Below are 9,465 nucleotides of genomic sequence, written 5' to 3'. Positions count from 1 at the left end.
TAGCAGTAAAATGTCGATACGGCGCTGTCCTGCAAATTTGAGCAAAAGTTGTTGGGACGATGGCGCCTGACGCCACGGTCCTCCGAAAAATCCGCGAAACGAAAGGGGATCTGTTAATCTCTGCACAAGGATTCCAGATCTTCGATCTCAGCCGCGTACCTGCAACCTACACACAGAAAAGAGAAGATGATTGGGGGGTTAGGGATTAGGGGTTTGCCTTTAGGTCAAACCTCGGTTTTGGAATTAACCAAGAAATGAGCAAGAGCTGTAAATGTAAATGACTGTAAAACAAGTACTAATACCTTGTTCTAAGGATGTTTGTATCCTTATGTGCGAAGGTTTAGATGTTGTATGTTGTATGTTGTAGTGGTATGTAGTAAGTGATCTCCTCTTCAATGGTTGAGTCCTTGTCTTGAATGCAACACTTAGCCTTGAATGGAGACTTGGAATGAATGCTTGAATGCTTGAATGCTTGAATGCTTGAGTATAGTTTCCACGCCTTTTTCATCCTGTATGTGTTATCTCCAAATGAGAGAGAAAAATGTAGTTTATATACTTGTCAATTAGGGCTGATAGACTGATTTTCCCGACCTTAGGCCGACCAGGAAAGTTAATTTCCAAATTGCAAACAAAAAGACCCGAGACCCCTTAGGAGACCGGGCCCAAAATAGGACCCAGGGACCAGGGCGCTGGGCGCCATGGTCTTGGGGACCAGGGCATTGGGCGCTCTGGTCCCACCTCCCGGGACAGCAGGGTGCAAGGAGGTTCAGGCCAGGGTACTTGAAAAATGCAGTTTTTGGTGTCGTGAGCAAGCTTCGGGGTCTCCATTTAGGTTGCGTGTTGCGTCGCCATCGTGAAGACCGAAATGTAGTCAAAATTGTAAGTGTCGCAATTTTAGGACGCTACACTTTCACTTGAATGCTAGTGAGAAAAGTTGTTTGATTTCTTAGATAGATGAAAGTTGGTTGTGGCATAGAAGGATGTGTCATGTTAATTTTGATTGCATGATAAGGATAAGCTCTACTTGTTGGCAAGAGACACTGTTCCAGTGATTCTCGTGAAGATTGGTGCATGATAGATGCTTAGGGGTTGTCATTGATGGCAACTCAGTTTGTAGATCCTATCCAATGTACATAGAATTGGTTTACCGGAAGTCATATTATTCATAAGGCATAAGTTTGGAAGGTGGAACTTAATATTCGGTAGAGTATGGGTTCATGGTGCACTCTTGATTTTGTTGATGTATTTTTGGTTGTGGTGATCAAGGAAGTTGGTTTGAGGTTCGAGACAGATTACTTTGTGATCCTGATATCCAGTATTGAATTATGTGTAAGTTTAGAGCTGCGGTATTCGGTAATTCAGTTAGGGCAGAGCTATTTTGATGTAATGTGTGTTGTGGATTTGTTGGGATAATTTTGGTGACCAGTTTCATGTTTGAGGTGATTGGGCCAACTTATGGGAAGAATTATATCATCTTGGTTTGGTTCGCATTTGGATTTGTGTTTGGATTGAGCCAACTTTGTGAAACACATTTCATGTTGTGTGTTACGCAGTTTTTTGAAGCTGACTTAGTAAATGATTCTTTTTGATGGTGCAGATATATAAGATTGATTTGGTTGATCATTTTGAGTAGAGTGAAGAGAGAAGGAAGTCTGTGTGAGCGAGTTTGTAAGTTTGGTGCTCCGGTATTTGATAGAGCTGAAGAAAAGAGCAAAATACCAAATCAGTTGCTGGAGTCAACCAGAGCCTAACCAAAACTGTATTTTGGCATAGTTAGATGCTACACTTTAGTTCATTTATCATTGTAATCATTTAGCATTAACCTATAAGGAAGTGAGCCTTCCTCCGAGTTGTATCCCTTTTGTAATTGATCAGTGAGCTCTAGGCAGTGAGCCTGAATGCAAGTGTATTCCACTTTTTTAATATTGTTCTACTACTGGCCATAGTATAATAATAGTGTGGGTACTCAATCCCACTATGGTTTTTCCCATTCTGGGTTTCCACATAAAAATATTGATGTTATGGTTGTGTAGTTATTTACCATATGTTTCTGCACTTTGATTACTTTCTCATGCATCCGATGGTTTAAGAATCAACTTGATAAGTTTGAAAATTATAAAACATTGATTCATCCCCCCCTCTCAGTGTTCATTGATTCCAAAAATTGGTATCAGAGCCTAGTTCCTCTGAAGAAGCCTAACAACTTGAAGAAGATCCAGAAGTTTGAATCAATGAACTCTGGTTTGTATACATAGCTTAGTGTGGCACTTTAAGATCTTGATGCAACAAGAAAAGAAATAAGTTCTCTAAAAAGGAACTTGAATGCAACTGAAGATTTCATTGAGACATTAAAAGATCAATTGAGTACTTCTAGATTAAAGAGAAAGGAGCTGATGGATAAGTTGAAGGAGAAAGAAGAACAAAGTGTTGATAATCAAGTCCTAGAAGATAAGATAGATGGATGCGAGAAGTTGGCTAAGGAGAATGCAATTTTGAAGAATGATATGCAATCAATTGTAATGAAGCTGACTAAGGAAATTGAAGACCGGAAGAAGAATAAAGAAACCCAGAATCAGTCATTAAAGGACAGATATGATGAATGTTTTAGATTGAGATAGATCAACATAAGAAGATGTGGATGAAAAAGGAAGATTCAAATGTGCAAAATGGCTCCACACTTGAATTCGGTGTTGGATCCTCATCTGGTAACTAAGGTACTTTGGCCTTAGGGGGAAGATTTTTGTGCAGATCTTTAGAACCCCCTTTCGAAGATTTGTAACCGGTCGAGGATGGTTGCAAATGGTGAATACTGACTGTGTAGTTGTTGACTAAAAGATTTCATGGCGGTTTGAGATTCCAGTGAGTGAATTCATGAAAAGCAGAGTATTCAGAAGCCTTTAGGGTTGTTCATTTATTACAACTTTAAATTGGGTTTTTGATGGATAAAAATGCATTTCAATAGCCCATTCTTCACAATGCGAATGAGAGTGAAGAGCACAGTAGTAGAGTAAAAGAGTTTTAGCACATAAATCCGAGCCTATAGTGATCAATCAGTGATTTCTTGCATCCAGTTGAGAATCAAAAGATATTTTTTCATTTGCGAGCTATCTATTCATACCCTTATTTTAAAATGGTATCTACATCTGCATATAGTATTGCGACTCCACTGTTAGTCAAAATTACTGAGAGGGCAAGGCCCATATTCAAAAGGTACCTGTTCAAATCCACTAAGGATGATCCAGAAGGTGCATTTTCTTCTACCACATATGATGCAATTCACAATGAAGATATTAGGGAATACATCCATTGCAACATTGTAGAGCTTGGGAATGCAGACATTCTCTCACTTTACACCAAGAATATGATGGATGGTATGGGAAATTTGAAGCCGAAATTCAAGTCATTGGACAACAACGATTTTATCCAATTCATTCACTTCCCGATGTTTGATAAACTCAAATGGGTCTGATACATTCTGAGCCAAATCCATGCTGAATTCATGTGGTCAAACCAACCTCACAAGCTTTCCAAGCAAGCCATTGAAGCAGTTACCCGTTTGAATTCAACCAGTGAGGTTGCCGGATTGAGGAAAGTACAAAATACAATGGTAACAAAGGTTACTGGATTCCAATTTGATAGCCGGTCAATGAAAATCAACGATATCATAGAGAATGATGTAAAATTTGCCTTGATGGTGACTGGATACAAGGTATATCAATGTGTTAGGACCCAGAGGCAACTGAGAGGGAGGGGGGGTGAATCAATTGTCTAATAATTTTATCTCAAATACAACTTAACCAAACTGAAACTTAATACCGGTAAATAGATTAGTAGTTAATAACAGTACCGATGAAACTTAATGCATGAAATAGAAAGAGAAACAATATCCACAACACATAACACAAAGATTTGTACGCAGAAACCCTGTAAGGGGAAAAACCACAATGGGAAACCTTACCCACAATCAGATGATACTACTACAGATAATATGTGTTTTACAAATGGGGTTTGCACATGCAAAAAGGCCAGCTGCCTAGAGTTCACTGCTCAATCACAAAATAGGAGTCACACTGACTACAATTGGATGATTAAATCCAATGATGATGTACTGCTCAAAGTAGCATCTCCAATGCTAGATTCAGTACCGATTAAGCTCTGATTGTCTTCTTGAAACCTTTCTTGAATCTTCAAATGATGTCTATGTGAGTAGCTCTACTTATATTTGCATATACCAAATATCACAACCTTATAATACCTTATTACATACCACCTCTATATGAATCTCACAATTGAGATTTTACATATTTACCAAAACCTAAGACCAAATGTGCAGGTCGGTTCACTAAGAATAATACAATAAAATCAATTACAACAAGTCAAGATGCGATGCATCATATTGACTCAACAACAATATTAATTGATTAAACCATCTCCATAACGCGCCATGCTGATCTGGAATAGATAACGCATGTTGGTCCATAACCTAGACCAATTTGCCGGTAATAGAAAATATGTCAACCCGGTTATACCAATAACCAAATCTCCAAAACCAAGTGTCCAAACCATGTCTTCGACATAACCAAGTGATCTTGAGATGATAACAAGTCATCCTTAGTGTCAGTGAACAATATAACCTGTCGGTGAACCAAATACCGGTGACTGTGCATATGTCATTGAACTTGCTGGTGAACATAACCAAAGATCTCCAGAAGGATACGTGTTGATAAGTGTTGACATCAATGACAAAACTAATGCAACATATCCATAATACCAATAATCTCCCCCTTTGACACTAATGGCAACACAAGATGGAAAAACCATCTAAGTGCCAAAGCAGAAATGCCAATAGACCAAAAACCAACAATCTCCAGAATAGATCAATACCAGAAATCAAAATACAAATGCAGAGAGTAATAATCTCTCCCCTAATGAATAATCTCTCCCCAAAGGATAATGTGTTTTTCCATAGGTATCTGTCCCCCTCTGACATCAAATGCCAAAGAAATACAAAGACCAGATAAAATCAGTTTATAGAACCAAAATACCAACTTAACCAACTACTCCCCCTGAGAAGTAGCTCTCCTCCATCAAAGCCAGAAAAAAACTTCTCTGTAAATTCTGTCAGTTTGATGCCAAGAATCAACTGTCTAAGTCTCTACCGGTGAGGGTATGACCCCAAGCTGCTCTCTGAGATATTCAAAAATTTCCTTAGGCAAAGGCTTAATAAAGATGTCTGCAATCTTCTCTTTAGTATTCACATAAACCAATCTCACTTCTTTTGCTTCAACATTCTCTTTTAGAAAATTGTATTTGATAGAAACATGTTTAGTTTTAGAGTGAAATACCGGATTCTTAGATATATCAATTGCTGCCATATTATCACAATAGATGATTATAGGTTCTTTGCATTTTACCTTTATGTCCTTCAACAATTTCTTAATCCATAATACCTGAGTACAATTGGTTGTTGCTGCAACATATTCTGATTCTGCTGTTGATAATGATGTACAACTCTATTTCTTTCTCAACCATGAAATCAATCTGCTATCAAGAAAGAATGCCCCGCTGGTGGTGCTCTTTCTGTCATTTACATCCCCTGCCCAATTACCATCGGTGTATGCACATAACTCAAAATTTTCATCTTTAGGATACCATAAACTACGATTTCTTGTGCCTTGTAAAGACTGGAAAATCCTTTTTACTACTGATTCATGATTTTCTCTAGGATTACTCTGAAATCTTGAAACAATACTCACTACATTCATTATATCAGGTCTTGTTTGTGTCAAATACAGTAAACCTCCAACCATAGATTTGTATCTTGTGAGATTAATAGGAGCTGAATCATCCTTCAATGATAGTTTATCAGTTGTAGTCATAGGAGTACTTACCGGTTTAGAGTTTTCCATACCAAATTTCTTCAGTAATTCCTTCAAATACTGTGATTGACATAAGAATATACCTTTATCAGTCTGTGAAATCTGCAATCCTAAAAATAATTTTATCTCCCCAATCATAGACATTTCAAATTCTTCCCGCATCTTGTTAGAAAAGTCTTTACACAATCCATCTTCTCCTCCAAAAATGATGTCATCAACAAAAACTTCAATAACCAAAATGTCTTCATTAGTCACTTTGAAATATAAGTTGCTGTCAACATTACCTTTAGTGTAACCAAGATTCATAAGATATTTGTCCAATCTAGCATACCAAGCTCTAGGAGCTTGCTTGAATCCATATAAAGCTTTCCTTAATTTGCAAACCATATCTTTATGATTTATCAATGAAAATTCATCAGGTTATTCAATGTAAACTTCCTCTTCAAGATCACCATTCAGAAATGCACATTTAACATCCATTTGATAAACTTTATAGTTTTTGTGTGCTGCAAATGCAAGAAATAATCTAACTGCCTCAATTCTAGCTACCGGTGCAAAGGTTTCATTGTAATCAATTCCTTTTTTCTATGAATATCCCTTACACACTAATCTTGCTTTGTTTCTGATTACCTTACCATCTTCATTAATTTTACTTCTGAATACCCATTTAGTTCCAATTACATTTTTATTTTTAGGTTGGGGAACCAATGCCCATGTATTGTTCTTTTCAATTTGTTCCAATTCATCTTCCATAGCCTTAATCCAATGTTTATCTTCACATGCCTCAATGACAGATGATGGTTCAATTTGAGAAATTAAACATACCTCTTCATTTTCCAGTCTTCCTCTAGTCATAACTCCTTGATACTTATTCCCAATTATCTGACTTTCAGAGTGATTCAATATTACATACCTGAGTGTGTTCACTTGCTGTTGTTCTTCAGTCACTATGGAATTCTCTGATGATGCTGGTGTGACTGGATCAACATTATGTACCGGTGCACTTTGTATAGGTTCATTTGTGATTATCTCAATTTCTAGTTCAGAATCCATAGACCTTGAATTTCTTCTAAAGTGTTCATCAATCTTCACATTTGCACACTCAATGATTTTCTGCGATCTCTTATTAAAACATCTATATGCTTTGCTTTTAGATGAATACCCAAGAAATATTCCTTCATCACTTGTAGGATCAAATTTACCAATATACTCATCTCTCCTAATGTAACATTTGCTTCCAAATATTCTGAAGTACTTAAGAGTAGGAATATTACCAAACCATAATTCATAGGCTGTCTTACCGGTTTCACCTTTTATGTGAACTCTGTTGAATGTGTAAACAGTTGTATTCACTGCTTCTCTCCAATACACATGAGGTAGGTTTGCTTCTGATATCATGCTTCTAGCTACATCCAAAATAGTTTTGTTCTTCCTTTCCACAACTCCATTCTGCAAGGGTGTCTGAGGTCTTGATAATTGTCTTCTGATTCTATTCACTTCACAAAATGTATTAAATTCCTTAGATGTGAATTCACCTCCTTGATCTGATCTCAAAGTTTTGATTTTCTTACCGGTTTCATTCTCTATCATTACCTTGAATAGTTTTAATTTCCCAAAAGCTTCTGATTTCTCACTGACAAAAGTAACCCAACACATTCTAGAATAATCATCAATGATTAGCATAAAGTATCTATCTCACTGTAGACTTCTTGTTCTTTCCGGACCACATAAGTCAGTATGAATTAAATCAAGAACATCATTAGTTTTCTCATAAATACTTTTGAAAGTTGTTCTAACTTTCTTTCCCATTTGACATTCTTTACATACTGGATTATGAGGTTTTACAATCTTAGGTAAATCCCTTACTGCCTTAGATGAACTAATCTTCACAATGCAATCAAAATTTACATTGAGAGTCTTTTATGCCATAACCAACTTTCATCAATATGTGCAATCAAGCATGTCTTTTCAATGTTATTCAAATGAAAGATATTACCTCTAGTCTGATTACCAGTTGCAATTTTGAAACCAGTTCTATTCATGATTTTGCATTTACAATTCTTGAATTGTAACTGAAATCCTTTTTCAACTAATTGACCAACACTCAAAAGATTGTGCTTCAAACCTTCAACATAATAAACATTGTCAGTATTGTGCTTACCATCAAAATATATAGTACCTTTTCCTCTGATCAAACAAGCTTTGTCATCTCCAAATATTACTAGACCTCCATTGTATTCCTGAAAAGATAAGAATTTATTTTTATCACCAGTCATATGATGTGAACATCTAGAATCTATAATCCATTCACCCTTTTCTTCTATTTTAGCTGCCAGGGCCTGCTCTACCGGTTCAACAGTAGGTGCCGGTTGATCTTCTGTTATTGCAACAAAAGCCCATCCATTGTCTCTTGGTTCTTCATCAGAATCATCAGTAACTCCTTCATCCACATAGTAACATGATTTGTCTCTATTCTTCTTAAATTTGTATCTCTGATATTCAGGGTTAGGCTTATAAGTTCTTTTAGCTTCTTCTCTCAATCTTGCATGTCTATCCGGACATCTAGATGCCATATGACCAATTTTATTACAGTTAAAACATTTAAAAATTTCTTTACCTTCATACTTACTTCCAATAGGACCTTTAGGCATTTCCTTGCAAATAGTGCTTCAAGCTCTTCAAGTTCTTCATTTTACCTCCCGATGTTTTCAAGTTATCTTGCATAAAGTGCTTTCCAATCAGATTTATTAGCTGATGATGAAGATGCTGCAGATGATGATGCTTTGAAAGCTAAATCTATCTTAATTGTAGCAACAAGACCAAATTCCTCAAGCTCAAATGCTGAAAGTTTTCCAACCTAGGTATCTCTAGACACTGATGTATTAGGCATGCTCTCAACTCATTTATAGTAGTTACTTTCATTTTTTATGCCGGTGGCAATGCTCTTAAAAATTTAGAAACAATTTCATCTTCACTTAAGGAACCTCCACAACATTGTATTCCCAAAACAATTTCATTAACCCTTTCCATAAAAGCAAAAATTCTTTCATCGTCTTCCATTTTCAAATTTTCGGAAGCATTCTAGTTTTTCAATTTTGACAATGGTATCTCCTTCATTCAATGTTTCCAACTTGTCCTAAATAGATTTAGCAGTAGATCGGTCTGACAATCCCATGATTTGCTGATCTGACAAGGCGCTCAAGAGTGCTTCTCTTGCTTTGCAATCATTCTCTTGATCCTTAGCCAATGTAGGTGGATTAGGTTGACCTAGTGTAGGACCAACATAACCATTCTATGTAACATCCCATACATCTCTTCCAATGCAATTCAGATCTGTCTCCATTCTGATCTTCCATATACCATAGTTAGTTCCATCAAGTTTCAGACTGTCCTTCCTGAAATAGTTAGTTGCCATAGAGTCTCCTCAAGTTGTTAAACTTCTGCAAAGAGGACTTAGCTTTGATACCAATTGTTAGGACCTAGAGGCAACTGAGAGGGGGGTGCATAAGTTGTCTAATAATTTTATCTGAAATAAAACTTAACCAAATTGATACTTAATACCGGTACACAGATTAATAGTTAATAA

This window comes from Cryptomeria japonica, chromosome 8, assembly GCF_030272615.1.
Source record: "Cryptomeria japonica chromosome 8, Sugi_1.0, whole genome shotgun sequence".
NCBI lineage: Eukaryota > Viridiplantae > Streptophyta > Pinopsida > Cupressales > Cupressaceae > Cryptomeria > Cryptomeria japonica.
This window is presented reverse-complemented; position numbering follows the sequence as displayed.